Raw genomic sequence first — 7451 nt, 5'->3', positions numbered from 1 at the left:
AGTGCAATCCGTTTAGCGCGAGCGGATTGCGCTAACGCAATCTGAACCTAGCCTAAGAGAATCTTTACAAGCTTCTCTAGAGTGAATGTCAGGGAAGCATGGGGTGGTTAAGTCCGACAACATACCATCAGTGGCCTACATAAACCACCAGGAAGGTACCAGGTCAGGTCCCATAATAACCAAAGAACAAAAAAGAAAAAGCCTTACAGCTGGCAGAAGAAAATCTTTTATCCCTGTCTACCCATCATTTAAAAAGGACAGACTGTTATGGCTAACTGTCTAAGTCATCATTCACTCACCCAATGAGAATAGACATTAAATCAGGAGATCTTTAGCCAGATTTGTGCCTTATGGGGATATTCCAGAAAAAGGTTTGCTATCAAAGGGCATCACCAAGTAGAAGCCTTTTTCCTGAATCTAGGGGAATCCTCAAGTGGGGTGGCTGCCCTTCTGCAGAAGTGAGATTTTTGCCTTGCCTACACTTTCTGCCCTTCCCTCTAATTCTGGCTGTATTGAGGAAGATCCAGGAGGAGGGAGCTTTACTAGTTGCTCCCTTTTGGCCCAGAATGGCACAATTTGCATCACTGAGAACTATGCTCACCTTGGACCCCTGGACACTACCAGACATTCCCAGCCTTCTGTCCTATGGCACAGTACACCACCTTTGGGTTTGCAACTTACATTTAACAGCCTGGAACTTGAGAGGATTATTATCAGTAAGAGGGTTCTCACAAGACTTGTAGTCCACACTCCTTTTAAAGTAGGAAAAAGATTGTTACTTACCGTAAATATTCTAACAGTATGGGGTAAATTACTAGAGTACTTCGGCCAAAGTTATTAACACAACAGCAGGTCCCCCTCAAGGAAGAATTGGAGATTCTTAAAAAAAAAAGTCTAGAGCTGGCCATTTCCACCAGTACACTAAAAGTTCATGTTTCTGCTATTTGCCCAAAAGATCGCCGCACACGCTTGGGTCAATAGATTTATTAGAGTTTCCTTTGCTTCCAGGTCAGTAAGTGGACCTAGAATAACTCCCTGGGATTTGAACAAGCACTTACTGCCCTTAAATGTGATCCCTTTGAACCAATTTAGTCTATCATCCAGTTTCTCACTTTGAATACAATCCTTTTAGTGTGTGGGTGAACTACATGTCATTTCAGTTACCCCACCTTATACAACCTTCCTGGAGAACAGGGTAATCTTAAAGCCTGTCCCAGCTTTTCTTCTAAAAGTAATTTCCAGGTTTCATGGATCGCAGGAAATGGTCCTCCCTTGCTTGAGTAAAAATCCAAAATCTCAAGTAGAGGTGGTCCTTCATTCCTTAGATGTCAGGAAATGCCTACTTAAATACCTTGATGTCACAGGCTCCAGGCAGACATCTTCCTCCATGTATGTAATGCTTTAGGCTCCCACTAAGGGCAGGGCAACTACCAAATCCACCATAGTTAGAGGCGTAGGAATAACTATAACCTTGGCTTACTCTGCCTCAGGTCAAAATTACCCTCACAATTTTAACAGTCATTTTACAAGAGCCATGGCTCCCTCCTGGGCAGAAAGCGCTTAGGATTCTGTGACGGAGATCTATAACGGAACTGTCTAGACGTGTCCTTCTATTGTCCTTAGACATATTTTAAACCCTCTGTACAGTGCTGTCTGGGTTTAGGGAAAACATGATAAATACTTTCTGGCCTAAGGAACAAACCGCATCATTCATCATGAATTATACTGTTTTGGCAAAGCTGGACAAAACTGTTTTATACAAAAGGTAAAAGTCACAAAATCTTTTACAGCACACTTCCATGAAAAGCTCTATTAAAAAAAAAAAAAAAAAAAAAGCTGGAGTGGCCACTAATAGGAAGAAAAAAAAATTGGCCGAAAAAAGGAGATTTTTGTGTACTCACCGTAAAATCTCTTTCTCTTAGCCTCTAATTGGGGGGCACAGGACCATGGGTGTTATGCTGCTGTCCACTAGGAGGCAACACTATGCATAATCTGAAAAAGATTAACTGTGGCTCCTCCTCTGCAGTATATACACCCCTGGACGCATCAGCCTTCTCCAGTTTTGTACAAAAGCAGTAGGAGGAACGTAACATGAATAACATAATTATGCCTGTAAGAAGGCAACTATGTACGAGCTCAAGAAAAACAATATGAGAACTCAACAGTTACAACGGCCCAGAAAGGGCAACAGGGTGGGAGCTGTGTCCCCCAATTAGAGGCTAAGAGAAAGAGATTTTACGTTGAGTACACAAAAATCTCCTTTACTCTGTCGCCTCATTGGGGGACACAGGACCATGGGACGTCCTAAAGCAGTCCTTGGATGGGAAGCAATGGACGAATATTGTGCAGACAGGCCCCTATACTTAGGGCACCGCCGCCTGCAGGACACATCTACCCAGGCTCGCGTCCGCTGAGGACTTGGTATGAACCCTGTAGTGTTTAGTAAACGTGTGTAAGCTAGTCCAAGTGGCCGCCTTACACACTTGTTGTGCCGAAGCCTGGTGCCGAATGGCCCAGGAGGCCACTACCGCCCGTGTAGAAAGTGCCGTAATACCGGCTGGAAGAGGAGAATTCTTAAGGCGGTAGGCCTCTTGTATGGTGGATTTGATCCACCTGGCAAGGGTAGCTTTGGAAGATGGTAGACCCTTGTGGCCGCCTTCCGGAAGGAGGAAAAGAGAATCAGACCTCCGGAAGGACGCAGTCCTAGACACGTATATACGCAATGCCCTGACAAGGTCAAGCGTATGCAGAGCCTTCTCCACTCTATGAACTGGAACCGGACAAAGGGATGGTAGTGAAATTTCCTCATTGAGGTGGAAGTTGGACACAACCTTCGGAAGGAGGGATGGGACCGTACGAAGAACTACCTTGTCCTGGTGAAAAGCCAGGAAGGGCCGTCTGCAGGAGAGTGCTGTCAGTTCAGACACCCTGCATAGCGAGGTGATTGCCACCAGGAAAACCACCTTCTGGGAAAGAAGGCGGAGCGGGACCTCCTTAAGGGGTTCGAAGGGTGGTTCCTGCAATGCTGTCAGGACCAGGTTGAGGTCCCACGTTTCTAGTGGTCGCCTGTAGGGGGGAACCAATCGGGAAACCCCCTGAAGGAAAGTCCTTACTTGCGGCTTGGTAGCAATGCGCTTTTGAAAAAGCACTGAGAGGGCTGACACCTGGCTCTTAAGCGAGCCCAATGACAGCCTGGCCTCCAGACCCGATTGGAGAAAACCAAGTACTTTGGGTAGGGAATAAGGGAGTGGGATCTGGCCACGAGATTTGCACCAGGTAAAGAAAGCTTTCCAGGTACAGTAATAAATCTTGGCAGAGGCTGGCTTCCGTGCCCTGATCATGGTTCCAATGACGTCCGTCGAGAGCCCTGCCTGGGTTAGAACCCAGGTCTCAAGGGCCATGCCGTCAAATTGAGAGCCCCTGAGTTCTGGTGGTAGAACGGGCCTTGTGATAAAAGATCGTGGCGGTCGGGGAGACGCCAGGGGGTGTCTGCTGTGAGTTGTACGATGTCGGCGTACCATGTGCGTCTGGGCCAGTCAGGTGCAATTAGGATGGTTGACACTCCCTCTTGTTTGATCTTCCTCACCACTCTGGATATCAGAGGGAGAGGTGGAAAAACATACAGAAGCTGGAACTGGGTCCAGTCCTGAACCAGAGCGTCTGCTCCGAGCGACCGCGGATCGTGTGTTCTGGCCATGAAGTTAGAGACCTTGGCATTGAAGTGGGATGCCATTAGGTCCACATCCGGGGTCCCCCAGCGGAGACAGATCTGGTGAAAAATTTCGGGATGGAGAGACCACTCTCCCGAGTCTATTCCTTGTCGGCTGAGGAAGTCTGCTTCCCAGTTGTCCACACCCAGAATGTGGACCGCCGAAAGAACCAGCCCTGTGTCCTCCGCCCAGCGGAGGATGTGTGACACTTCTCGCATCGCCTGGGTACTGCGGGTTCCCCCTTGGTGATTCACATATGCCACAGCCGTGGCATTGTCCAACTGTATTCTGATGTGAGAGGCTGCCAGTAAGTGATGGAAGGCCCTCAATGCCAGAAGGATGGCACGAATTTCCAGGATGTTGATGGGCATGGTCGCTTCCACTGGGGACCACTTGCCCTGTGCTGTAGGTGCACCGCACCCCAACCAGTCAGGCTCGCGTCGGTGGTCAGAACCTTCCATTGACCTGTGAGAAAGGATTTCCCCTTTGCTAGCGAGGTTGGCTTGAGCCACCAGTGCAGGGACCTCCTGGTTGACGACGTTAGCTGGAACTCCCTGTCGAGAGAAAAGGGGATTCCTGTCCCAGGACTTGAGAATGGCTAGTTGGAGAGGTCTGAGGTGAAACTGGGCAAATGGGACCGCTTCTATTGCTGCTGCCATCTTGCCGAGGACTCTCATGGCAAACCGGAGAGATCAAGGGGGTTTGCGGAGGAGGGTGCGAACTGCTAGTCGGAGAGCCAGTGCCTTGTCCTTGGGAAGGAGCACTAGACCCCTGGAGGTGTTGAATAACATTCCCAGGAAGGTCAGGGACTGACTCGGGGTTGGTGATGACTTTTGTAGGTTGATTAACCAGCCCATGCGACAGAGTATCGGTTATGATTGAGACGCTGAGCTCGCAGTCCTTGAAGGTGGGAGCCTTGATGAGTAGATCGTCCAGGTATGGAACGACTACTATGCCTTTGGAGTGCAGGACGTCCATGGTGGCTGCCATGACTTTGGTGAACACTCTGGGAGCCGTGGCGAGTCCGAAAGGGAGAGCCACGAATTGGTAGTGGTCCTGGCCTATTGCGAACCTGAGAAACCTCTGATGGGCAGGTGCAATGGGTATATGCAGGTATGCGTCTTGTATGTATATGGAAGCGAGATATTCTCCCTTCTCCATGGACGCAATGATGGACCGAAGGGACTCCATGCGGAAATGACGGACCCGTACATACTTGTTGAGCTGTTTTAGGTCTAGTATGGGCCGTACGCTGCCTCCTTTCTTGGGAACTACGAACAGATTGGAGTAGAACCCTCGGAAGCGGTCGGTCGTGGGTACTGGTACTATGACTCCTGCTTGAAAAAGCGAGGAGACCGCTTGGTGGTAGGCACGAGCCTTGGCTTGCGGTTTTGGGGGGACAGAGAGGAAGAATCTGTCCGGTGGGTTGGCGGTGAAGTCCATTTTGTATCCAGAAAACACTAGTTCCCTGACCCACCTGTCTTCTGTAATAGGCAGCCAGACTTGATGAAAGAGCAAAAGTCGGCCGCCTACTGGTGTGGTGTCTTCCAGAGTCCGTGAGTCATGATGAGGAGAAATTCTGAGATTTTCCTCCTCTGGGCTTAGGCTGGCCTGCTTTTGACTGCCAGGTCTTGTCCGACCTTTGCATCGATCGTGAGTTGTCCCTGCGTGGGGAACGGTTACGATTTTGTGCTGGACGCGAGACGGACCAGCCAGAGGAATTCCGAAAGGATCGGAATCGAGTTTGGTTACGCTTCTTGTAAGTGCGTTTAGGTTTCAGTTGGGGAAGAGAAGTACCCCAGGTGGCGTTGGATATCATAGTATCCAACTGTTCACTGAAAAGTCTCCCACTGAGGTAGGGGAGGTGCGTGAGGGACTTCTTTGAGGCTGCATCCGCTTTCCATTCCCGCAGCCAGAGGATACGCCGAATGGTGATGGCGTTTGATGCTATCCCCGCTACTCCCCTCGCTGAATCCAGAGCTGCATGGAGCATGTAGTCTGCTACAACTGCTATTTGAACCGCTTGGTCCGACAGCTCAGGAACGGATGCTAGGAGAGCTTGTAAATTCTTTGCCCAGGCCAGAATGGCCTTGGTAGCCCAAACTGAGGCGAACGCGGGAGCCAGGGAGGCCCCTGCTGCCTCGAAAACTGAACGAGCCATGCGTTCTACCTGCTGGTCTGCTGCGTCCCTGAGGGTTGAGCTATCTGGCAGTGAAAGGAGAGTATGTGCTGCCAGCCTAGAGACTGGGGGGGTCCACTTCAGGTGGATCTGTCCATTCCTTGGTGTCCTTCTGTGGGAAGGGGTACCTGGCCTCCAGATATTTGCGATTAGCGAATTTTTTCTCAAACTGTGAGAGCTGCTTTTTAAGGATCACCTTAAACTCTGGGTGTTTAGAGAAAACCTTAGGCAGCTTCAGAGGTCCTTCAAAGGAAATCTTATGTTCTGGGGCCTCTGGTGGCGGATCAGAAATGTCCAGCACCCGATGGATGGAAGAAATTATGTCCTCAACTAGCGCTGTATTGCTAGAAGGGATTGGGATCTGGGAATCCTCAGTTTCTCTGTCTGAGTCAGAGTCGCAGATGCCTTCCGAATCCTGTGTATCACTGAGGCATCCCCTGCTGAGTGGGCCGGGGAGGAGGCCTTCTCTGGTCGGGGATTGCGGAGATCTGCATTGTCTGTCCCTGGAATGGGACGGTCTAGATGACCTGGAGCTACGGTGTCTCTCCCTAGAGGGGGATGACCGTGTGCTATGGGATGACGCAGATGGACTTGATCTATGGGTCCGCTTGCGTCCTGACCTAGACGTGGATGTGCCAGGGTCATCTTGTTCCTGAGTCAAGCTCTCCCTTTGCTGGGTAACGGTCATAGCCGGGGCATGACCCTGCAGAGCCTGAAGCAATGTGGAGGTTAGGTTATCTATAGACTGCGTCATAGATTGCGATATCTGAGTAGCCCATTCCGGCGTGGCATTAGACACTGAGGCATTGGCAGGGGCTTCTTGGGGCTCTGACACATTAGTTTGTATACAGTTTTGACAATGCGGGTACGTGCTGCTACTGGGGAGAGCGGTCCCGCAGGCTGTGCAGAATGCATAATAGCAGTTCTGCCTGGTTCTCTTGGACCTTGAGCCCGGCATAGTGCCCAGATGCCGGCAAAGGACCATACAGGGGTAGAGAAACCTATAGGGGAGCCTTATAGGTAATATGGATTCACAGCTGAGTAAAAAACCCAGCTGTGATCCTACCCCACCAGTGTGCCCCTAGGTCCAGCGCCGAAGATCCACAGTCCTGTGCCCCCCGGAGACTGGCTGCCTGGTCCTGCAGACAGGGAGATGCAGGGTTAAGCTGCAGCAGAAAAATGGCTGCTGAGAAGGGAGAATGGGGCGGAGAGCTGGAAAAAAAGGCGGCAAGGCTGTGTAAAAACGCGCCCTTTCTGTCTCGATCCACCCCCTTTGACACTGTAGAGTGTCATATTTGTCATCCGGGGGGCGGAGAGGAGGTGGCGGCTTCAGCTAGGCCGAAGCCGGGGCCTAAATTAGATGCCTGAGGCCCAGAAGGGCTCCAGGCCGGCACGAAAGTCCGGGAGGGGGTCGGATCTGAACCGGACTCCCCCCGGATTTAAAGGCAGGATGGCGGTGGGGCTATAAGCGGAAGGGGGCCCGGTGAGGGGTCCCCCTGAGGCAGTATAGAGCTGGTGCTGCCGCAGAGACGGGTGCAGGGAGCCCTGTGTCTGTCTGGGCC

This window comes from Ranitomeya variabilis, chromosome 1 (assembly GCF_051348905.1).
Source record: "Ranitomeya variabilis isolate aRanVar5 chromosome 1, aRanVar5.hap1, whole genome shotgun sequence".
NCBI lineage: Eukaryota > Metazoa > Chordata > Amphibia > Anura > Dendrobatidae > Ranitomeya > Ranitomeya variabilis.
This window is presented reverse-complemented; position numbering follows the sequence as displayed.